This window comes from Taudactylus pleione, unplaced genomic scaffold (genome assembly GCF_031769625.1).
Source record: "Taudactylus pleione unplaced genomic scaffold, aTauple2 ptg000740l, whole genome shotgun sequence".
Classification (NCBI taxonomy): Eukaryota; Metazoa; Chordata; class Amphibia; order Anura; family Myobatrachidae; genus Taudactylus; species Taudactylus pleione.
The window spans coordinates 2,284,080-2,311,761 of NW_028285142.1; the positions used below are offsets into that span (position 1 = coordinate 2,284,080).

Consider the following 27,682-nt stretch of genomic DNA (forward strand, 5'->3'; position numbering starts at 1 on the left):
AAGCTATATAGTAACATCATCATATATACAGCAAGAGCAGGTATACAGCATAGTTATATAGTAACATCATTATATATACGCTCTCTGGGGCTTGCGGCCACGAGACCCTCCCGCAAGACCATCGCGACCATCAACCTGGCAGCTCGCTGTAGCTGTAGGTGGTAACCCACAGTCTATAAAAATAAATAACGCCCTGATTCATAGCTAGCGTCCGGCTCTGAATCAGCGCCAGTGTTAGTACTAGATGATAAAGCTGGGACTGGTTATCCTTCTATAACGCACGTGTAGTTTCCAGTACGGGAAACACTACCTGTGAGCCTGTCTATCTAAGACCTAGGAAGGGAAAATAGGGTGGGGGGTTATATAGAGACAGAGCAGCAGGGGGAAATAAAGGGGGGATTGGAAAAAGAGAAAATGGGGATGTGGGTAAGAATAGAGCGGAGAGAGAGTGCTGGAAGATAGAGATGGTGTAATAGGAGGAGAGAGATGGTGTAATAGGGCAGAGAGATGGTGTAATAGGAGGAGCGAGATGGTGTAATAGGGCAGAGAGATGGTGTAATAGGGCAGAGACATGGTGCAATAGGGCAGAGAGATGGTGTAATAGGAGGAGAGAGAAGGTGTAATAGGAGGAGAGATGGTGCAATAGGGCAGAGAGATGGTGTAATAGGGCAGAGAGATGGTGTAATAGGAGGAGAGAGATGGTGTCATAGGGCAGAGAGATGGTGTAATAGGGCAGAGAGATGGTGTAATAGGGCAGAGAGATGGTGTAATAGTGGGATATAGATTGTGTAATAGTGGGATATAGATGGTGTAATAGGAGGAGAGATGGTGTAATAGGGCAGAGAGATGGTGTAATAGGAGGAGAGAGATGGTGTAATAGTGGGATAGAGATGGTGTAATAGGAGGAGAGATGGTGTAATAGTGGGATAGAGATGGTGTAATAGGGGGAGAGAAATGGTGTAATAGGAGAGGTGGTGTAATAGTGGGATAGAGATGGTGTAATAGGAGGAGAGATGGTGTAATAGTGGGAGATAGATGGTGTAATAGGGGGAGATAGATGGTGTAATAGGAGGAGAGAGATGGTGTAATAGGGGGAGATAGATGGTGTAATAGGAGGAGAGAGAAGGTGTAATAGGAGTAGAGATGGTGTAATAGGGGAGAGAGGTGGTGTAAAGCGCAACGGAATATGCTGCGCTATATAAGAAACTGTTAATAAATAAATAAATAAATAATAAGAGGAGAGATGGTGTAATAATGGGATAGAGATGGTGTAATAGGAGGAGAGGTGGTGTAATAGTGGGATAGAGATGGTGTAATAGGAGGAGATATGGTGTAATAAGAGGAGAGATGGTGTAATAGTGGGATAGAGATGGTGTAATAGTGGGATAGAGATGGTGTAATAGTGGGATAGAGATGGTGTAATAGTGGGATAGAGATGGTGTAATAGGGGAGAGATGGTGTAATAGGAGGAGAGATGGTATAATAGGGGGAGAGAGATGGTGTAATAGGAGAAGATATGGTGTAATAGGAGTAGAGATGGTGTAATAGGAGGAGAGATGGTGTAATAGTGGGATAGAGCTTGTGTAATAGTGGGATAGAGATGGTGTAATAGGGGGAGAGAGATGGTGTAATAGGGAGAGAGAGATGGTGTAATAGGGCAGAGAGATTGTGTAATAGGAGGAGAGAGATGGTGTAATAGGGGAGAGATGTGGTGTAATAGTGGGGTAGAGATGGTATAATAGGGGGAGAGAGATGGTGTAATAGGAGGAGAGAGATGGTGTAATGGGGGATAGAGATGGTGTAATAGGAGGAGAGGTGGTGTAATAGTGGGATAGAGATGGTGTAATAGGAGGAGATATGGTGTAATAAGAGGAGAGATGGTGTAATAGTGGGATAGAGATGGTGTAATAGTGGGATAGAGATGGTGTAATAGTGGGATAGAGATGGTGTAATAGTGGGATAGAGATGGTGTAATAGTGGGATAGAGATGGTGTAATAGGGGAGAGATGGTGTAATAGGAGGAGAGATGGTATAATAGGGGGAGAGAGATGGTGTAATAGGAGAAGATATGGTGTAATAGGAGTAGAGATGGTGTAATAGGAGGAGAGATGGTGTAATAGTGGGATAGAGCTTGTGTAATAGTGGGATAGAGATGGTGTAATAGGGGGAGAGAGATGGTGTAATAGGGAGAGAGAGATGGTGTAATAGGGCAGAGAGATTGTGTAATAGGAGGAGAGAGATGGTGTAATAGGGGAGAGATGTGGTGTAATAGTGGGGTAGAGATGGTATAATAGGGGGAGAGAGATGGTGTAATAGGAGGAGAGAGATGGTGTAATGGGGGATAGAGATGGTGTAATAGGAGGAGAGGTGGTGTAATAGTGGGATAGAGATGGTGTAATAGGAGGAGATATGGTGTAATAAGAGGAGAGATGGTGTAATAGTGGGATAGAGATGGTGTAATAGTGGGATAGAGATGGTGTAATAGTGGGATAGAGATGGTGTAATAGGAGGAGAGGTGGTGTAATAGTGGGATAGAGATGGTGTAATAGGAGGAGAGGTGGTGTAATAGTGGGATAGAGATGGTGTAATAGGAGGAGATATGGTGTAATAAGAGGAGAGATGGTGTAATAGTGGGATAGAGATGGTGTAATAGTGGGATAGAGATGGTGTAATAGTGGGATAGAGATGGTGTAATAGTGGGATAGAGATGGTGTAATAGGGGAGAGATGGTGTAATAGGAGGAGAGATGGTATAATAGGGGGAGAGAGATGGTGTAATAGGAGAAGATATGGTGTAATAGGAGTAGAGATGGTGTAATAGGAGGAGAGATGGTGTAATAGTGGGATAGAGCTTGTGTAATAGTGGGATAGAGATGGTGTAATAGGGGGAGAGAGATGGTGTAATAGGGAGAGAGAGATGGTGTAATAGGGCAGAGAGATTGTGTAATAGGAGGAGAGAGATGGTGTAATAGGGGAGAGATGTGGTGTAATAGTGGGGTAGAGATGGTATAATAGGGGGAGAGAGATGGTGTAATAGGAGGAGAGAGATGGTGTAATGGGGGATAGAGATGGTGTAATAGGAGGAGAGGTGGTGTAATAGTGGGATAGAGATGGTGTAATAGGAGGAGATATGGTGTAATAAGAGGAGAGATGGTGTAATAGTGGGATAGAGATGGTGTAATAGTGGGATAGAGATGGTGTAATAGTGGGATAGAGATGGTGTAATAGTGGGATAGAGATGGTGTAATAGTGGGATAGAGATGGTGTAATAGGGGAGAGATGGTGTAATAGGAGGAGAGATGGTATAATAGGGGGAGAGAGATGGTGTAATAGGAGAAGATATGGTGTAATAGGAGTAGAGATGGTGTAATAGGAGGAGAGATGGTGTAATAGTGGGATAGAGCTTGTGTAATAGTGGGATAGAGATGGTGTAATAGGGGGAGAGAGATGGTGTAATAGGGAGAGAGAGATGGTGTAATAGGGCAGAGAGATTGTGTAATAGGAGGAGAGAGATGGTGTAATAGGGGAGAGATGTGGTGTAATAGTGGGGTAGAGATGGTATAATAGGGGGAGAGAGATGGTGTAATAGGAGGAGAGAGATGGTGTAATGGGGGATAGAGATGGTGTAATAGGAGGAGAGGTGGTGTAATAGTGGGATAGAGATGGTGTAATAGGAGGAGATATGGTGTAATAAGAGGAGAGATGGTGTAATAGTGGGATAGAGATGGTGTAATAGTGGGATAGAGATGGTGTAATAGTGGGATAGAGATGGTGTAATAGGAGGAGAGGTGGTGTAATAGTGGGATAGAGATGGTGTAATAGGAGGAGAGGTGGTGTAATAGTGGGATAGAGATGGTGTAATAGGAGGAGATATGGTGTAATAAGAGGAGAGATGGTGTAATAGTGGGATAGAGATGGTGTAATAGTGGGATAGAGATGGTGTAATAGTGGGATAGAGATGGTGTAATAGTGGGATAGAGATGGTGTAATAGGGGAGAGATGGTGTAATAGGAGGAGAGATGGTATAATAGGGGGAGAGAGATGGTGTAATAGGAGAAGATATGGTGTAATAGGAGTAGAGATGGTGTAATAGGAGGAGAGATGGTGTAATAGTGGGATAGAGCTTGTGTAATAGTGGGATAGAGATGGTGTAATAGGGGGAGAGAGATGGTGTAATAGGGAGAGAGAGATGGTGTAATAGGGCAGAGAGATTGTGTAATAGGAGGAGAGAGATGGTGTAATAGGGGAGAGATGTGGTGTAATAGTGGGGTAGAGATGGTATAATAGGGGGAGAGAGATGGTGTAATAGGAGGAGAGAGATGGTGTAATGGGGGATAGAGATGGTGTAATAGGAGGAGAGGTGGTGTAATAGTGGGATAGAGATGGTGTAATAGGAGGAGATATGGTGTAATAAGAGGAGAGATGGTGTAATAGTGGGATAGAGATGGTGTAATAGTGGGATAGAGATGGTGTAATAGTGGGATAGAGATGGTGTAATAGTGGGATAGAGATGGTGTAATAGTGGGATAGAGATGGTGTAATAGGGGAGAGATGGTGTAATAGGAGGAGAGATGGTATAATAGGGGGAGAGAGATGGTGTAATAGGAGAAGATATGGTGTAATAGGAGTAGAGATGGTGTAATAGGAGGAGAGATGGTGTAATAGTGGGATAGAGCTTGTGTAATAGTGGGATAGAGATGGTGTAATAGGGGGAGAGAGATGGTGTAATAGGGAGAGAGAGATGGTGTAATAGGGCAGAGAGATTGTGTAATAGGAGGAGAGAGATGGTGTAATAGGGGAGAGATGTGGTGTAATAGTGGGGTAGAGATGGTATAATAGGGGGAGAGAGATGGTGTAATAGGAGGAGAGAGATGGTGTAATGGGGGATAGAGATGGTGTAATAGGAGGAGAGGTGGTGTAATAGTGGGATAGAGATGGTGTAATAGGAGGAGATATGGTGTAATAAGAGGAGAGATGGTGTAATAGTGGGATAGAGATGGTGTAATAGTGGGATAGAGATGGTGTAATAGTGGGATAGAGATGGTGTAATAGTGGGATAGAGATGGTGTAATAGTGGGATAGAGATGGTGTAATAGGGGAGAGATGGTATAATAGGGGGAGAGAGATGGTGTAATAGGAGAAGATATGGTGTAATAGGAGTAGAGATGGTGTAATAGGAGGAGAGATGGTGTAATAGGGAGAGAGAGATGGTGTAATAGGGCAGAGAGATTGTGTAATAGGAGGAGAGAGATGGTGTAATAGGGAGAGAGAGATGGTGTAATAGGGCAGAGAGATTGTGTAATAGGAGGAGAGAGATGGTGTAATAGGGAGAGAGAGATGGTGTAATAGGGGAGAGATGTGGTGTAATAGTGGGGTAGAGATGGTATAATAGGGGGAGAGAGATGGTGTAATAGGAGGAGAGAGATGGTGTAATGGGGGATAGAGATGGTGTAATAGGAGGAGAGGTGGTGTAATAGTGGGATAGAGATGGTGTAATAGGAGGAGATATGGTGTAATAAGAGGAGAGATGGTGTAATAGTGGGATAGAGATGGTGTAATAGTGGGATAGAGATGGTGTAATAGTGGGATAGAGATGGTGTAATAGTGGGATAGAGATGGTGTAATAGTGGGATAGAGATGGTGTAATAGGGGAGAGATGGTATAATAGGGGGAGAGAGATGGTGTAATAGGAGAAGATATGGTGTAATAGGAGTAGAGATGGTGTAATAGGAGGAGAGATGGTGTAATAGTGGGATAGAGCTTGTGTAATAGTGGGATAGAGATGGTGTAATAGGGGGAGAGAGATGGTGTAATAGGGAGAGAGAGATGGTGTAATAGGGCAGAGAGATTGTGTAATAGGAGGAGAGAGATGGTGTAATAGGGGAGAGATGTGGTGTAATAGTGGGGTAGAGATGGTATAATAGGGGGAGAGAGATGGTGTAATAGGAGGAGAGAGATGGTGTAATGGGGGATAGAGATGGTGTAATAGGAGGAGAGGTGGTGTAATAGTGGGATAGAGATGGTGTAATAGGAGGAGATATGGTGTAATAAGAGGAGAGATGGTGTAATAGTGGGATAGAGATGGTGTAATAGTGGGATAGAGATGGTGTAATAGTGGGATAGAGATGGTGTAATAGTGGGATAGAGATGGTGTAATAGTGGGATAGAGATGGTGTAATAGGGGAGAGATGGTATAATAGGGGGAGAGAGATGGTGTAATAGGAGAAGATATGGTGTAATAGGAGTAGAGATGGTGTAATAGGAGGAGAGATGGTGTAATAGGGAGAGAGAGATGGTGTAATAGGGCAGAGAGATTGTGTAATAGGAGGAGAGAGATGGTGTAATAGGGAGAGAGAGATGGTGTAATAGGGCAGAGAGATTGTGTAATAGGAGGAGAGAGATGGTGTAATAGGGGAGAGATGTGGTGTAATAGTGGGGTAGAGATGGTATAATAGGGGGAGAGAGATGGTGTAATAGGAGGAGAGAGATGGTGTAATGGGGGATAGAGATGGTGTAATAGGAGGAGAGGTGGTGTAATAGTGGGATAGAGATGGTGTAATAGGAGGAGATATGGTGTAATAAGAGGAGAGATGGTGTAATAGTGGGATAGAGATGGTGTAATAGTGGGATAGAGATGGTGTAATAGTGGGATAGAGATGGTGTAATAGTGGGATAGAGATGGTGTAATAGTGGGATAGAGATGGTGTAATAGGGGAGAGATGGTATAATAGGGGGAGAGAGATGGTGTAATAGGAGAAGATATGGTGTAATAGGAGTAGAGATGGTGTAATAGGAGGAGAGATGGTGTAATAGTGGGATAGAGCTTGTGTAATAGTGGGATAGAGATGGTGTAATAGGGGGAGAGAGATGGTGTAATAGGGAGAGAGAGATGGTGTAATAGGGCAGAGAGATTGTGTAATAGGAGGAGAGAGATGGTGTAATAGGGGAGAGATGTGGTGTAATAGTGGGGTAGAGATGGTATAATAGGGGGAGAGAGATGGTGTAATAGGAGGAGAGAGATGGTGTAATGGGGGATAGAGATGGTGTAATAGGAGGAGAGGTGGTGTAATAGTGGGATAGAGATGGTGTAATAGGAGGAGATATGGTGTAATAAGAGGAGAGATGGTGTAATAGTGGGATAGAGATGGTGTAATAGTGGGATAGAGATGGTGTAATAGTGGGATAGAGATGGTGTAATAGTGGGATAGAGATGGTGTAATAGTGGGATAGAGATGGTGTAATAGGGGAGAGATGGTATAATAGGGGGAGAGAGATGGTGTAATAGGAGAAGATATGGTGTAATAGGAGTAGAGATGGTGTAATAGGAGGAGAGATGGTGTAATAGTGGGATAGAGCTTGTGTAATAGTGGGATAGAGATGGTGTAATAGGGGGAGAGAGATGGTGTAATAGGAGGAGAGATGATGTAATAGAAGGATAGAGATGGTGTAATAGGAGGAGAGATGGTGTAATGGGGGATAGAGATGGTGTAATAGGAGGAGAGGTGGTGTAATAGTGGGATAGAGATGGTATAATAGTGGGATAGAGATGGTGTAATAAGAGGAGAGTGGTGTAATAGTGGGATAGAGATGGTGTAATAGTGGGATAGAGATGGTATAATAGTGGGATAGAGATGGTGTAATAGGAGGAGATGTGGTGTAATAGGAGGAGAGAAGGTGTAATAGTGGGATAGAGATGGTGTAATAGGAGAAGAGATGGTGTAATGGGGGATAGAGCTGGTGTAATAGGAGGAGAGGTGGTGTAATAGTGGGATAGAGATGGTATAATAGTGGATAGAGATGGTGTAATAGGAGGAGATATGGTGTAATAAGAGGAGAGATGGTGTAATAGTGGGATAGAGATGGTGTAATAGGAGGAGAGAGATGGTGTAATAGGGCAGAGAGATGGTGTAATAGGGCAGAGAGATGGTGTAATAGGAGGAGAGAGATGGTGTAATAGTGGGATAGAGATGGTGTAATAGGGGAGAGATTGTGTAAAGGAGTAGAGATGGTGTAATAGGGGAGAGATGGTGTAATAGGAGGAGAGGTGGTGTAATGGGGGATAGAGATGGTGTAATAGTGGGGTAGAGATGGTGTAATAGGAGGAGAGATGGTGTAATGGAGGAGATGGTGTAATAGTGGAATAGAGATGGTGTAATAGGAGGAGAGATGATGTAATAGGAGGAGAGAGATGGTGTAATAAGAGGAGAGATGGTGTAATGGGGATAGAGATGGTGTAATAGTGGGATAGATGGTGTAATAGGAGGAGAGATGGTATAATGGGGGAGATGGTGTAATAGGGGAGAGATTGTGTAATAGGAGGAGAGATGGTGTAATGGGGTATAGAGATGGTATAACAGGAGTAGAGAGATGGTGTAATAGTGGGATAGAGATGGTATAATGGGGGAGATGGTGTAATAGGGGAGAGATTGTGTATAGGAGGAGAGATGGTGTAATGGGGGAGATGGTGTAATAGGGGAGAGATGGTGTAATAGGAGGAGAGATGGTGTAATAGGAGGAGAGATGGTGTAATAGGGGAGAGATGGTGTAATAGGAGGAGAGGTGGTGTAATGGAGGTGATGGTGTAATAGGAGGAGAGATGGTGTAATAGTGGGATAGAGATGGTGTAATAGGAGGAGAGAGATGGTGTAATAGGAGGAGAGATGATGTAATAGGAGGAGAGAGATGGTGTAATAAGAGGAGAGATGGTGTAATGGGGGATAGAGATGGTGTAATAGTGGGATAGAGATGGTATAATAGGAGGAGAGATGGTGTAATAGGAGGAGAGATGGTGTAATAGGAGGAGAGATGGTGTAATTGGGGAGATGGTGTAATAGGGGAGAGATTGTGTAATAGGAGGAGAGATGATGTAAAGGGGGAGAGATGGTGTAATGGGATAAGATGGTGTAATAGGAGGAGAGATGGTGTATAGGGTAGAGAGATGGTGTAATAGGAGGAGAGATGGTGTAAAGGAGGAGAGATGGTGTAATGGGGGATAGAGATGTTGTAATAGTGGGATAGAGATGGTATAATAGGAGGAGAGAGATGGTGTAATAGGAGTAGAGATGGTGTAATAGGAGGAGAGGTGGTGTAATGGGGGATAGAGATGGTGTAATAGGGGAGAGATGGTGTAATAGTGGGATAGAGATGGTGTAATAGGAGGAGAGAGATGGTGTAATAGATAGGAGGAGAGGTGGTGTAATAGGAGGAGAGATGGTGTAATAGAGGATAGAGATGGTGTAATGGGGGATAGAGATGGTGTAATAGTGGGATAGAGATGGTGTAATAAGAGGAGAGATGGTGTAATAGGAGGAGATAGATGGTGTAATAGGAGGAGAGAGATGGTGTAATAGGAGGAGAGGTGGTGTAATGGGGGATAGAGATGGTGTAATAGTGGGATAGAGAAGGTGTAATAGGAGTAGAGATGGTGTAATAGGAGGAGAGATGGTGTAATAGAGGAGAGAGATGGTGTAATAGGAGGAGAGAGATGGTGTAATAGGAGGAGAGAGATGGTGTAATAAGAGGAGAGAGATGGTGTAATGGGGGAGATGGTGTAATAGTGGGATAGAGATGGTGTAATAGGGGAGTGATGTGTAATAGGAGGAGAGATGGTGTAATGGGGGATAGAGATGGTGTAATAGTGGGATAGATGGTGTAATAGGAGGAGAGATGGTATAATGGGGGAGATGGTGTAATGGGGGATAGAGATGCTGTAATAGTGGGGGAGAGATGGTGTAATAGGAGTAGAGATGGTGTAATGAGGGGAGATAGATGGTGTAATAGGTGGAGAGATGGTGTAATAGTTGGGTAGAGATGGTGTAATTGGAGGAGAGAGATGGTGTAATAGTGGGGTAGAGATGGTGTAATTGTGGGGTAGAGATGGTGTAATTGTGGGGTAGAGATGGTGTAATAGTGGGATAGAGATGGTGTAATAGGAGGAGAGAGATGGTGTAATAGGAGGAGAGATGATGTAATAGGAGGAGAGAGATGGTGTAATAAGAGGAGAGATGGTGTAATGGGGGATAGAGATGGTGTAATAGTGGGATAGATGGTGTAATAGGAGGAGAGATGGTATAATGGGGGAGATGGTGTAATAGGGGAGAGATTGTGTAATGGGGGATAGAGATGGTATAATAGGAGTAGAGAGATGGTGTAATAGTGGGATAGAGATGGTGTAATAGGAGGAGAGATGGTGTAATAGGGGAGAGATTGTGTAATAGGAGGAGAGATGGTGTAATAGGGGAGAGATGGTGTAATAGGGGAGAGATGGTGTAATAGGAGGAGAGATGGTGTAATAGGGGAGAGATGGTGTAATAGGAGGAGAGGTGGTGTAATGGAGGTGATGGTGTAATAGGAGGAGAGATGGTGTAATAGTGGGATAGAGATGATGTAATAGGAGGAGAGATGGTGTAATAGGGGAGATAGATGGTGTAATAGGAGGAGAGGTGGTGTAATAGGAGGAGAGATGGTATAATGGTATAGAGATGGTGTAATAGTGGGATGGAGATGGTGTAATAGGAGGAGAGATGGTATAATAGTAGTAGAGATGGTGTAATAGGAGGAGAGATGGTGTAATAGGAGGAGAGATGGTGTAATGGGATAAAGATGGTGTAATAGTGGGGTAGAGATGGTGTAATAGGGGAGATAGTTGGTGTAATGGGGGAGAGAGATGGTGTAATGGGGGAGAGATGGTGTAATAGTGGGATAGAGATGGTGTAATAGTGGGATAGAGATGGTGTAATAGGAGTAGAGATGGTGTAATAGGAGGAGAGATGGTGTAATAGGAGGAGAGATGGTGTAATGGGGGATAGAGATGGTGTAATAGTGGGATAGAGATGGTATAATAGGAGTAGAGATGGTGTAATAGGGGACAGAGATGGTGTAATAGTAGGAGAGATGGTGTAATAGAGGAGAGAGATGGTGTAATGGGGGAGATGGTGTAATAGTGGGCTAGAGATGGTGTAATAAGGGGGAGGGAGATAGTGTAATAGGAGGAGAGATGGTGTAATAGGGGAGAGATGGTGTAATAGGGGAGAGATGGTGTAATAGGAGGAGAGATGGTTTAATAGGAGTAGAGATGGTGTAATGGGGGATAGAGATGGTGTAATAGTGGGGTAGAGATGGTTTAATAGGAGGAGAGATGGTGTAATGAGGGAGATAGATGGTGTAATAGGAGGAGAGATGGTGTAATAGGGGAGATAGATGGTTTAATAGGAGATATAGTTGGTGTAATAGTGGGGTAGATATGGTGTGATAGGAGGAGAGATGGTGTAATAGGAGGAGAGATATGGTGTAATAGTGGGGTAGAGATGGTGTAATAGGGGAGATAGTTGGTGTAATGGGGGAGAGAGATGGTGTAATAGGAGTAGAGATGGTGTAATAGGAGGAGAGGTGGTGTAATAGGAGGAGAGGTGGTGTAATAGGAGGAGAGATGGTGTAATGGGATAAAGATGGTGTAATAGTGGGGTAGAGATGGTGTAATAGGGGAGATAGTTGGTGTAATGGGGGAGAGAGATGGTGTAATAATGGGATAGAGATGGTGTAATAGGAGTAGAGATGGTGTAATAGTGGGATAGAGATGGTGTAATAGGAGGAGAGATGGTGTAATAGGAGGAGAGATGGTGTAATAGTGGGATAGAGATGGTGTAATAGGAGGAGAGATGGTATAATAGGAGAAGAGATGGTATAATAGGAGGAGAGATGGTGTAATAGGAGGAGAGATGGTGTAATAGGAGGAGAGATGGTGTAATGGGGGGGAGAGAAGTGAAGAAAAGGGGTGGAGGAAAGAGAGAGAATGAAACGCTGGGGATAAGTGTGTGCGTATGTGTGTGTGTGTGCGTATGTGTGTATGTGTGTGTGCGTATGTGTGTGTGCGTATGTGTGTGTGCGTATGTGCGTGTGTGTGTTTGTTAAATGTTGTCTTATATTCTGTGTAGTTACAGCTGGACAGGCTAGGATTTATTTTTGTGAATCCTATATATTTTGCTACACAAATAAAACTAGCTGCGGTCGCTGGTACCAAGGCCGTGGTCAGGTGTGCTACTGATTGGCTGCTGGGTGTAGAGCGCGGCCGGTTACCACAGAGCTGCCTCTTATCCAAACTGCATCTCACAATTAGCTTAATGATATGTTCACTGAAGAACAAACATGGAGCAGGACAAAGCAACAGGTGTGCGCCAGCCGTCAGCCCCTCTCTGGCGGTTCTGTATGCACTAATTATATTACAGTTTGTGATTGTTGTCAGTAGCTCTTTCGTATAAACGACGTGTTCTGTACTTAGAGTTAGTTTCCAGCTCATATTCATTTATTTATCAGGTACTTCCCTCGCTCTTATCCTTATCAGAGGAATAATAAAGATATGGGTCTGTTGTGTATATATAGATAGTGGGGATATCCTGGGGGTGGCCTCACACGCACCAATTACAGCTAATTCACCTTAGTTACAGCCTGTTTTATAAGGGGGCGAATTGGACTTTGGTCCTCGTGCTGAGATGCACCAACAGTCTTTTTTGTCTATTCATAACAACAATAAATTGTGATTTTATCTGTCATGAATCCTGAGAATGCTCTTATACTGGGGTATTCAGTTGCTTATTGCACATTGTCACGGCTCTCTGGACGTCCATCCCATATCTCTTGTCACGGACCACCATAGCTTGTACTGGTGGTGTAAGTTAGTATAATATACTAATATATGTAGGTCACGTGCTGTGTAATAGTATGTATTTCTAATACAAATGTTTTATAGATAAAAATTGCTCAGTGATCAGTCCTGTAATCCACAGTGTAAAATCAATAATCTTCTACTGGCTGAGATCCACACACTAGGCGGATACCAGGCACACACTAGGCGGATACCAGGCACACACTAGGCGGATACCCGGCACACACTAGGCAGATACCAGGCACACACTAGGCGGATACCAGGCACACACTAGGCGGATACCAGGCACACACTAGGCGGATACCAGGCACACACTAGGCGGATACCAGGCACACACTAGGCAGATTCCAGGCACACACTAGGCGGATACCAGGCACACACTAGGCGGATACCAGGCACACACTAGGCGGATACCAGGCACACACTAGGCGGATACCAGGCACACACTAGGCGGATACCAGGCACACACTAGGCGGATACCAGGCACACACTAGGCGGATACCAGGCACACACTAGGCGGATACCAGGCACACACTAGGCGGATTCCAGGCACACACTAGGCGGATACCAGGCACACACTAGGCGGATACCAGGCACACACTAGGCGGATACCAGGCACACACTAGGCGGATACCAGGCACACACTAGGCGGATACCAGGCACACACTAGGCGGATACCAGGCACACACTAGGCGGATACCAGGCACACACTAGGCGGATACCAGGCACACACTAGGCGGATACCAGGCACACACTAGGCGGTTACCAGGCACACACTAGGCGGATACCAGGCACACACTAGGCGGATACCAGGCACACACTAGGCGGATACCAGGCACACACTAGGCGGATACCAGGCACACACTAGGCGGATACCAGGCACACACTAGGCGGATACCAGGCACACACTTGGCGGATACCAGGCACACACTAGGCGGATACCAGGCACACACTAGGCAGATACCAGGCACACACTCGGCAGATACCAGGCACACACTAGGCACATAGAGTAGTAGGCTGATACCAGGCACACACTAGCCACATACAGTAGTAGGCTGATGCCAGGCACACACTAGGCACATACGGTAGTAGGCAGATACCAGGCACACACTAGGCACATAGGGTAGTAGGCAGATACCAGGCACACACTAGGCACACTATTACTTTTTCCCCAGGGGGTATCTCATATCCACTTTAGAGTCAGCCATTGCAGAGGATCTTATAGGAGGCAGTGAGGAATACTTTCCATCATTACTGTGTATGCCGTCACACGTGCACCAATTGATTCCACATATAAGAGACCAAAAGGACTTTGGGGAGTAAGTGGTCAGTGTGGTGGGAAGAAAAGCGTGGACAGGATGATAGTGGTTACCTGCCGTCATTTATAACATGCTGATAATTATCCAATCTCTTATATCATCCAGCGCCACACACACTAATCCTGGCTGCTATATTGCTACGTGTGCACGCCACCATAACGCTTCTCACATGATAGATAATTAGGTCAGTATGACGCAGCTGCACAGCACATTGCCAGTACAAGATTTCCAATGCAGCATTATACAGTATTCCTATATAGCAATGCAGCATTATACAGTATTCCTATATAGCAATGCAGAACAGACGTCATTAATATGCAGCTGGGCAGCACTGACACAAACCATCACACACACCATATACTGTGTGCTACACACCATCACGCACACCTTATCACCATATACTGTGTGCTACACACCATCACACACCTTATCATCATATACTGTGTGCTACACACACCATCACACACACCTTATCATCATATACTGTGTGCTACACACCATCACACACACCTTATCATCATATACTGTGTGCTACACACCATCACACACACCTTATCATCATATACTGTGTGCTACACACCATCACACACAGCTTATCACCATACTCTGTGTGCTACACACCATCACACACACCTTATCACCATATACTGTGTGCTACACACCATCACACACACCTTATCATCATATACTGTGTGCTACACACCATCACAAACACCTTATCATCATATACTGTGTGCTACATACACCTTATCACCATATACTGAGTGCTACACACACCTTATCACCATATACTGTGTGCTACATACACCATCACACACCTTATCATCATATACTGTGTGCTACACACACCATCACACACACCTTATCACCATATACTGTGTGCTACATACACCATCACACACCTTATCATCATATACTGTGTGCTACACACCATCACACACACCTTATCACCATATACTGTGTGCTACACACCATCACACACACCTTATCACCATATACTGTGTGCTACACACCATCACACACACCTTATCATCATATACTGTATGCTACACACCATCACACACACCTTATCACCATATACTGTGTGCTACATACACCATCACACACACCTTATCATCATATACTGTGTGCTACACACCATCACACACACCTTATCATCATATACTGTGTGCTACATACACCATCACACACACCTTATCATCATATACTGTGTGCTACACACCATCACACACACCTTATCATCATATACTGTGTGCTACATACACCATCACACACACCTTATCACCATATACTGTGTGCTACACACCATCACACACCTTATCATCATATACTGTGTGCTACACACCATCACACACACCTTATCATCATATACTGTGTGCTACACACCATCACACACACCTTATCATCATATACTGTGCTCTACACACACCATCACACACACCTTATCCTGTGTGCTACACACCATCATGCACACCTTATCACCATATACTGTGTGCTACATACACCATCACACACACCTTATCATCATATACTGTGCTCTACACACACCATCACACACACCTTATCCTGTGTGCTACACACCATCACACACACCTTATCACCATATACTGTGTACTACATACACCATCACACACACCTTATCACCATATACTGTGTGCTACACACCATCACACACACCATATACTGTGTGCTACACACCATCACACACACCTTATCACCATATACTGTGTGCTACACACCATCACGCACACCTTATCACCATATACTGTGTGCTACACACCATCACACACACCTTATCACCATATACTGTGTACTACATACACCATCACACACACCTTATCACCATATACTGTGTGCTACACACCATCACACACACCATATACTGTGTGCTACACACCATCACGCACACCTTATCACCATATACTGTGTGCTACACACCATCACACACACCTTATCACCATATACTGTGTGCTACACACCATCACACACACCTTATCATCATATACTGTGTGCTACACACCATCACACACACCTTTTCACCATATACTGTGTGCTACACACCATCACACACACCTTATCACCATATACTGTGTGCTACATACACCATCACACACACCTTATCACCATATAGTATGTGCTACATCACACACACCTTATCACCATATACTGTGTGCTACACACCATCATGCACACCTTATCACCATATACTGTGTGCTACACACCATCACACACACCTTATCACCATATACTGTGTGCTACACACCATCACACACCTTATCATCATATACTGTGTGCTACACACCATCACACACACCTTATCATTATATACTGTGTGCTACACACCATCACACACACCTTATCACCATATACTGTGTGCTACACACCATCACACACACCTTATCACCATATACTGTGTGCTACATACACCATCACACACACCTTATCACCATATACTGTGTGCTACATACACCATCACACACACCTTATCACCATATACTGTGTGCTACATACACCATCACACACACCTTATCACCATATACTGTGTGCTACACACACCATCACACACACCTTATCACCATATACTGTGTGCTACACATACCATCACACACACCTTATCATCATATACTGTGTGCTACATACACCATCACACACACCTTATCATCATATACTGTGTGCTACACACACCTTATCACCATATACTGTGTGCTACACACCATCACACACACCTTATCATTATATACTGTGTGCTACACACACCTTATCACCATATACTGTGTGCTACACACCATCACACACACCTTATCATCATATACTGTGTGCTACACACACACCTTATCACCATATACTGTGTGCTACACACCATCACACACACCTTATCACCATATACTGTGTACTACATACACCATCACACACACCTTATCATCATATACTGTGTGCTACATACACCATCACACACACCTTTTCATCATATACTGTGTGCTACACACCATCACACACACCTTATCACCATATACTGTGTGCTACACACACCATCACACACACCCTTATCACCATATACTGTGTGCTACATACACCATCACACACACCTTACCATCATATACTGTGTGCTACACACCATCACACACACCTTATCATCATATACTGTGTGCTACATACACCATCACACACACCTTATCATCATATACTGTGTGCTACACACCATCACACACACCTTATCATCATATACTGTGTGCTACATACACCATCACACACACCTTATCATCATATACTGTGTGCTACACACCATCACACACACCTTATCACCATATACTGTGTGCTACATACACCATCACACACACCTTATCATCATATACTGTGTGCTACACACACCATCACACACACCTTATCATCATATACTGTGTGCTACACACACCATCACACACACCTTATCATCATATACTGTGTGCTACACATACCATCACACACACCTTATCATCATATATTGTGTGCTACACACCATCACACACACCTTATCATCATATACTGTGTGCTACACAAACCATCACACACACTTTATCATCATATACTGTGTGCTACACATACCATCACACACACCTTATCACCATATACTGTGTGCTACACATACCATCACACACACCTTATCATCATATACTGTATGCTACACATACCATCACACACACCTTATCATCATATACTGTATGCTACACATACCATCACACACACCTTATCACCATATACTGTGTGCTACACACCATCACACACACCTTATCATCATATACTGTGTGCTACACACACCTTATCACCATATACTGTGTGCTACACACCATCACACACACCTTATCATCATATACTGTGTGCTACACACCATCACACACACCTTATCATCATATACTGTGTGCTACACACACCTTATCACCATATACTGTGTGCTACATACACCATCACACACACCTTATCATCATATACTGTGTGCTACACACCATCACACACACCATATCACCATATACTGTGTGCTACACACCATCACACACACCTTATCATCATATACTGTATGCTACACACACCATCACACACACCTTATCACCATTTACTGTGTGCTACACACCATCACACACACCTTATCATCATATACTGTGTGCTACATACACCATCACACACACCTTATCACCATATACTGTGTGCTACACACCATCACACACACCTTATCATCATATACTGTGTGCTACATACACCATCACACACACCTTATCACCATATACTGTGTGCTACACACCATCACACACACCTTATCATCATATACTGTGTGCTACATACACCATCACACACACCTTATCATCATATACTGTGTGCTACAGACCATCACACACAGCTTATCACCATATACTGTGTGCTACACACCATCACACACACCTTATCACCATATACTGTGTGCTACACACCATCACACACACCTTATCATCATATACTGTGTGCTACACACCATCACAAACACCTTATCATCATATACTGTGTGCTACATACACCTTATCACCATATACTGTGTGCTACACACACCTTATCACCATATACTGTGTGCTACATACACCATCACACACCTTATCATCATATACTGTGTGCTACACACACCATCACACACACCTTATCACCATATACTGTGTGCTACATACACCATCACACACCTTATCATCATATACTGTGTGCTACACACCATCACACACACCTTATCACCATATACTGTGTGCTACACACCATCACACACACCTTATCACCATATACTGTGTGCTACACACCATCACACACACCTTATCATCATATACTGTATGCTACACACCATCACACACACCTTATCACCATATACTGTGTGCTACATACACCATCACACACACCTTATCATCATATACTGTGTGCTACACACCATCACACACACCTTATCATCATATACTGTGTGCTACATACACCATCACACACACCTTATCATCATATACTGTGTGCTACACACCATCACACACACCTTATCATCATATACTGTGTGCTACATACACCATCACACACACCTTATCACCATATACTGTGTGCTACACACCATCACACACCTTATCATCATATACTGTGTGCTACACACCATCACACACACCTTATCATCATATACTGTGTGCTACACAACATCACACACACCTTATCATCATATACTGTGCTCTACACACACCATCACACACACCTTATCCTGTGTGCTACACACCATCATGCGCACACCTTATCACCATATACTGTGTGCTACATACACCATCACACACACCTTATCACCATATACTGTGTGCTACACACCATCACACACACCATATACTGTGTGCTACACACCATCACACACACCTTATCACCATATACTGTGTGCTACACACCATCACGTACACCTTATCACCATATACTGTGTGCTACACACCATCACACACACCTTATCACCATATACTGTGTACTACATACACCATCACACACACCTTATCACCATATACTGTGTGCTACACACCATCACACACACCATATACTGTGTGCTACACACCATCATGCACACCTTATCACCATATACTGTGTGCTACACACCATCACACACACCTTATCACCATATACTGTGTGCTACACACCATCACACACACCTTATCATCATATACTGTGTGCTACACACCATCACACACACCTTTTCACCATATACTGTGTGCTACACACCATCACACACACCTTATCACCATATACTGTGTGCTACATACACCATCACACACACCTTATCACCATATAGTATGTGCTACATCACACACACCTTATCACCATATACTGTGTGCTACACACCATCATGCACACCTTATCACCATATACTGTGTGCTACACACCATCACACACACCTTATCACCATATACTGTGTGCTACACACCATCACACACCTTATCATCATATACTGTGTGCTACACACCATCACACACACCTTATCATTATATACTGTGTGCTACACACCATCACACACACCTTATCACCATATACTGTGTGCTACACACCATCACACACACCTTATCACCATATACTGTGTGCTACATACACCATCACACACACCTTATCACCATATACTGTGTGCTACATACACCATCACACACACCTTATCACCATATACTGTGTGCTACATACACCATCACACACACCTTATCACCATATACTGTGTGCTACACACACCATCACACACACCTTATCACCATATACTGTGTGCTACACATACCATCACACACACCTTATCATCATATACTGTGTGCTACATACACCATCACACACACCTTATCATCATATACTGTGTGCTACACACACCTTATCACCATATACTGTGTGCTACACACCATCACACACACCTTATCATTATATACTGTGTGCTACACACACCTTATCACCATATACTGTGTGCTACACACCATCACACACACCTTATCATCATATACTGTGTGCTACACACACCTTATCACCATATACTGTGTGCTACACACCATCACACACACCTTATCACCATATACTGTGTACTACATACACCATCACACACACCTTATCATCATATACTGTGTGCTACATACACCATCACACACACCTTTTCATCATATACTGTGTGCTACACACCATCACACACACCATATCACCATATACTGTGTGCTACATACACCATCACACACACCTTATCATCATATACTGTGTGCTACATACACCATCACACACACCTTATCACCATATAGTGTGTGCTACACACACCATCACACACACCCTTATCACCATATACTGTGTGCTACATACACCATCACACACACCTTACCATCATATACTGTGTGCTACACACCATCACACACACCTTATCATCATATACTGTGTGCTACATACACCATCACACACACCTTATCATCATATACTGTGTGCTACACACCATCACACACACCTTATCATCATATACTGTGTGCTACATACACCATCACACACACCTTATCATCATATACTGTGTGCTACACACCATCACACACACCTTATCATCATATACTGTGTGCTACACACACCATCACACACACCTTATCATCATATACTGTGTGCTACACACACCATCACACACACCTTATCATCATATACTGTGTGCTACACATACCATCACACACACCTTATCATCATATATTGTGTGCTACACACCATCACACACACCTTATCATCATATACTGTGTGCTACACAATCCATCACACACACTTTATCATCATATACTGTGTGCTACACATACCATCACACACACCTTATCACCATATACTGTGTGCTACACACCATCACACACACCTTATCATCATATACTGTGTGCTACACACACCTTATCACCATATACTGTGTGCTACACACCATCACACACACCTTATCATCATATACTGTGTGCTACACACCATCACACACACCTTATCATCATATACTGTGAGCTACACACACCTTATCACCATATACTGTGTGCTACATACACCATCACACACACCTTATCATCATATACTGTGTGCTACACACACCATCACACACCTTATCACCATATACTGTGTGCTGCACACCATCACACACACCTTATCACCATATACTGTGTGCTACACACCATCACACACACCTTATCATCATATACTGTATGCTACACACACCATCACACACACCTTATCACCATTTACTGTGTGCTACACACCATCACACACACCTTATCATCATATACTGTGTGCTACATACACCATCACACACACCTTATCACCATATACTGTGTGCTACACACCATCACACACACCTTATCATCATATACTGTGTGCTACATACACCATCACACACACCTTATCACCATATACTGTGTGCTACACACCATCACACACACCTTATCATCATATACTGTGTGCTACATACACCATCACACACACCTTATCATCATATACTGTGTGCTACATACCATCACACACACCTTATCATCATATACTGTGTGCTACATACACCATCACACACACCTTATCATCATATACTGTGTGCTACACACCATCACACACACCTTATCATCATATACTGTGTGCTACATACACCATCACACACACCTTATCATCATATACTGTGTGCTACACACCATCACACACACCTTATCATCATATACTGTGTGCTACACACACCATCACACACACCTTATCATCTTATACTGTGTGCTACATACACCATCACACACACCTTATCACCATATACTGTGTGCTACATACACCGTCACACACACCTTATCACCATACACTGTGTGCTACACACACCATCACACACACCTTATCATCATATACTGTGTGCTACACACCATCACACACACCTTATCATCATATACTGTGTGCTACACACCATCACACACACCTTATCATCATATACTGTGTGCTACACACCATCACACACACCTTATCACCATATACTGTGTGCTACATACACCATCACACACCTTATCACCATATACTGTGTGCTACACACACCATCACACACACCTTATCACCATATACTATGTGCTACACACCATCACACACACCTTATCATCATATACTGTGTGCTACACACACCATCACACACACCTTATCACCATATACTGTGTGCTACACACCATCACACACACCTTATCACCATATACTGTGTGCTACATACACCATCACACACACCTTATCACCATATACTGTGTGCTACATACACCATCACACACACCTTATCATCATATACTGTGTGCTACATACACCATCACACACATTATCACCCTATACTGTGTGCTACACTCCATCACACACACCCATTCACCATATACTGTGTGCTACACACACCATCACACACCTTATCACCATATACTGTGTGCTACACACCATCACACACACCTTATCATCTTATACTGTGTGCTACATACACCATCACACACACCTTATCACCATATACTGTGTGCTACACACCATCACACACACCTTATCACCATATACTGTGTGCTACACACACCATCACACACACCTTATCACCATATACTGTGTGCTACACACCATCACACACACCTTATCACCATATACTGTGTGCTACACACCATCACACACACCTTATCACCATATACTGTGTGCTACATACACCATCACACACACCTTATCACCATATACTGTGTGCTACATACACCATCACACACCTTATCATCATATACTGTGTGCTACATACACCATCACACACACCTTATCATCATATACTGTGTGCTACACACCATCACACACACCTTATCACCATATACTGTGTGCTACATATACCATCACACACACCTTATCACCATATACTGTGTGCTACATATACCATCACACACACCTTATCATCATATACTGTGTGCTACACACACCATCACACACCTTATCATCATATACTGTGTGCTACACTCCATCACACACACCCATTCACCATATACTGTGTGCTACACACACCATCACACACCTTATCACCATATACTGTGTGCTACACACCATCACACACACCTTATCACCATATACTGTGTGCTACACACACCATCACACACACCTTATCACCATATACTGTGTGCTACACACCATCACACACACCTTATCACCATATACTGTGTGCTACATACACCATCACACACACCTTATCACCATATACTGTGTGCTACATACACCATCACACACCTTATCATCATATACTGTGTGCTACATACACCATCACACACACCTTATCATCATATACTGTGTGCTACACACCATCACACACACCTTATCACCATATACTGTGTGCTACATATACCATCACACACACCTTATCACCATATACTGTGTGCTACATATACCATCACACACACCTTATCATCATATACTGTGTGCTACACACACCATCACACACCTTATCATCATATACTGTGTGCTACACTCCATCACACACACCCATTCACCATATACTGTGTGCTACACACACCATCACACACCTTATCACCATATACTGTGTGCTACATACACCATCACACACACCTTATCACCATATACTGTGTGCTACACACACCATCACACACACTTTATCACCCTATACTGTGTGCTACATACACCATCACACACACCTTATCATCATATACTGTGTGCTACATACACCATCACACACACCTTATCACCATATACTGTGTGCTACACACTATCACACACCTTATCATCATATACTGTGTGCTACACACCATCACACACACCTTATCATTATATACTGTGTGCTACACACCATCACACACACCTTATCACCATATACTGTGTGCTACACACCATCACACACACCTTATCACCATATACTGTGTGCTACATACACCATCACACACACCTTATCACCATATACTGTGTGCTACATACACCATCACACACACCTTATCACCATATACTGTGTGCTACATACACCATCACACACACCTTATCACCATATACTGTGTGCTACACACACCATCACACACACCTTATCACCATATACTGTGTGCTACACATACCATCACACACACCTTATCATCATATACTGTGTGCTACATACACCATCACACACACCTTATCATCATATACTGTGTGCTACACACACCTTATCACCATATACTGTGTGCTACACACCATCACACACACCTTATCATTATATACTGTGTGCTACACACACCTTATCACCATATACTGTGTGCTACACACCATCACACACACCTTATCATCATATACTGTGTGCTACACACACCTTATCACCATATACTGTGTGCTACACACCATCAGACACACCTTATCACCATATACTGTGTACTACATACACCATCACACACACCTTATCATCATATACTGTGTGCTACATACACCATCACACACACCTTTTCATCATATACTGTGTGCTACACACCATCACACACACCTTATCACCATATACTGTGTGCTACACACCATCACACACACCTTATCATCATATACTGTGTGCTACATACACCATCACACACACCTTATCACCATATACTGTGTGCTACACACCATCACACACACCTTATCATCATATACTGTGTGCTACATACACCATCACACACACCTTATCATCATATACTGTGTGCTACACACCATCACACACACCTTATCATCATATACTGTGTGCTACATACACCATCACACACACCTTATCATCATATACTGTGTGCTACACACCATCACACACACCTTATCATCATATACTGTGTGCTACATACACCATCACACACACCTTATCATCATATACTGTGTGCTAGACACCATCACACACACCTTATCATCATATACTGTGTGCTACACACACCATCACACACACCTTATCATCTTATACTGTGTGCTACATACACCATCACACACACCTTATCACCATATACTGTGTGCTACATACACCGTCACACACACCTTATCACCATACACTGTGTGCTACACACACCATCACACACACCTTATCATCATATACTGTGTGCTACACACCATCACACACACCTTATCATTATATACTGTGTGCTACACACCATCACACACACCTTATCATCATATACTGTGTGCTACACACCATCACACACACCTTATCACCATATACTGTGTGCTACATACACCATCACACACCTTATCACCATATACTGTGTGCTACACACACCATCACACACACCTTATCACCATATACTATGTGCTACACACCATCACACACACCTTATCATCATATACTGTGTGCTACACACACCATCACACACACCTTATCACCATATACTGTGTGCTACACACCATCACACACACCTTATCACCATATACTGTGTGCTACATACACCATCACACACACCTTATCACCATATACTGTGTGCTACATACACCATCACACACACCTTATCATCATATACTGTGTGCTACATACACCATCACACACACATTATCACCCTATACTGTGTGCTACACTCCATCACACACACCCATTCACCATATACTGTGTGCTACACACACCATCACACACCTTATCACCATATACTGTGTGCTACACACCATCACACACACCTTATCATCTTATACTGTGTGCTACATACACCATCACACACACCTTATCACCATATACTGTGTACTACATACACCATCACACACACCTTATCATCATATACTGTGTGCTACATACACCATCACACACACCTTTTCATCATATACTGTGTGCTACACACCATCACACACACCATATCACCATATACTGTGTGCTACATACACCATCACACACACCTTATCATCATATACTGTGTGCTACATACACCATCACACACACCTTATCACCATATACTGTGTGCTACACACACCATCACACACACCCTTATCACCATATACTGTGTGCTACATACACCATCACACACACCTTACCATCATATACTGTGTGCTACACACCATCACACACACCTTATCATCATATACTGTGTGCTACATACACCATCACACACACCTTATCATCATATACTGTGTGCTACACACCATCACACACACCTTATCATCATATACTGTGTGCTACATACACCATCACACACACCTTATCATCATATACTGTGTGCTACACACCATCACACACACCTTATCACCATATACTGTGTGCTACATACACCATCACACACACCTTATCATCATATACTGTGTGCTACACACACCATCACACACACCTTATCATCATATACTGTGTGCTACACACACCATCACACACACCTTATCATCATATACTGTGTGCTACACATACCATCACACACACCTTATCATCATATATTGTGTGCTACACACCATCACACACACCTTATCATCATATACTGTGTGCTACACAAACCATCACACACACTTTATCATCATATACTGTGTGCTACACATACCATCACACACACCTTATCACCATATACTGTGTGCTACACATACCATCACACACACCTTATCATCATATACTGTATGCTACACATACCATCACACACACCTTATCATCATATACTGTATGCTACACATACCATCACACACACCTTATCACCATATACTGTGTGCTACACACCATCACACACACCTTATCATCATATACTGTGTGCTACACACACCTTATCACCATATACTGTGTGCTACACACCATCACACACACCTTATCATCATATACTGTGTGCTACACACCATCACACACACCTTATCATCATATACTGTGTGCTACACACACCTTATCACCATATACTGTGTGCTACATACACCATCACACACACCTTATCATCATATACTGTGTGCTACACACCATCACACACACCATATCACCATATACTGTGTGCTACACACCATCACACACACCTTATCATCATATACTGTATGCTACACACACCATCACACACACCTTATCACCATTTACTGTGTGCTACACACCATCACACACACCTTATCATCATATACTGTGTGCTACATACACCATCACACACACCTTATCACCATATACTGTGTGCTACACACCATCACACACACCTTATCATCATATACTGTGTGCTACATACACCATCACACACACCTTATCACCATATACTGTGTGCTACACACCATCACACACACCTTATCATCATATACTGTGTGCTACATACACCATCACACACACCTTATCATCATATACTGTGTGCTACAGACCATCACACACAGCTTATCACCATATACTG

At 43.2% G+C, this 27,682-nt stretch overlaps 1 protein-coding gene across 5 annotated transcripts in view; it reads left to right on the plus strand.

Annotated features, from left to right (window-relative positions):
- The window catches only part of GRAMD1B (GRAM domain containing 1B), a 690,584-nt gene that overhangs the window by 541,076 nt on the left and 121,826 nt on the right, over positions 1 to 27,682 (plus strand). The gene's annotated exons all lie outside the window — the stretch shown is intronic.